Source organism: Galeopterus variegatus, unplaced genomic scaffold (assembly GCF_000696425.1).
Source record: "Galeopterus variegatus unplaced genomic scaffold, G_variegatus-3.0.2 Scaffold1394, whole genome shotgun sequence".
Taxonomy (NCBI): Eukaryota; Metazoa; Chordata; class Mammalia; order Dermoptera; family Cynocephalidae; genus Galeopterus; species Galeopterus variegatus.
Genome location: NW_007727505.1, coordinates 387,788 through 388,249, shown reverse-complemented (window position 1 = coordinate 388,249; position 462 = coordinate 387,788).

Sequence of the window (462 nt, the reverse complement as noted above, 5' to 3'; positions counted from 1 at the left end):
AAAAAGAGGGAGTTTTGATGTGGCGGATCATTCTGGCAGGGACAGTAGTGTGTATAAGGCCACAGGAGTTCTATGAAGCAGGAGCAGGGGAGGGGGAGATGGGGTGGGGAGACAGTGGACAGATGCCAAATGCCAAGCTGAGGGCCTGGGCTTTGTCTAGAAGATGATGGAAGCCCTTGAAGCCAGGACATAGTTGCAGGGCTGGGATTAGAGTGAGGCAAGTGAGGCACTCACCTAGGGTGCAAAATTAAGGTGGTGCCAAAAACATTCAGTAACCAAGATAAATATTAATGAAATATTTTTTAAAATCAAAATTAACACAAAAAAAATCCACAATGAACAAAATATCAAAATCCAACAGAGGACCCATCAGAGTCATGCCAAAATATATTGGAGCCAGAAGCAAAAGGAACGATATCTGCTCTTACATATGTTTTTATCAATTTTTTTTCTTTTTTTTTT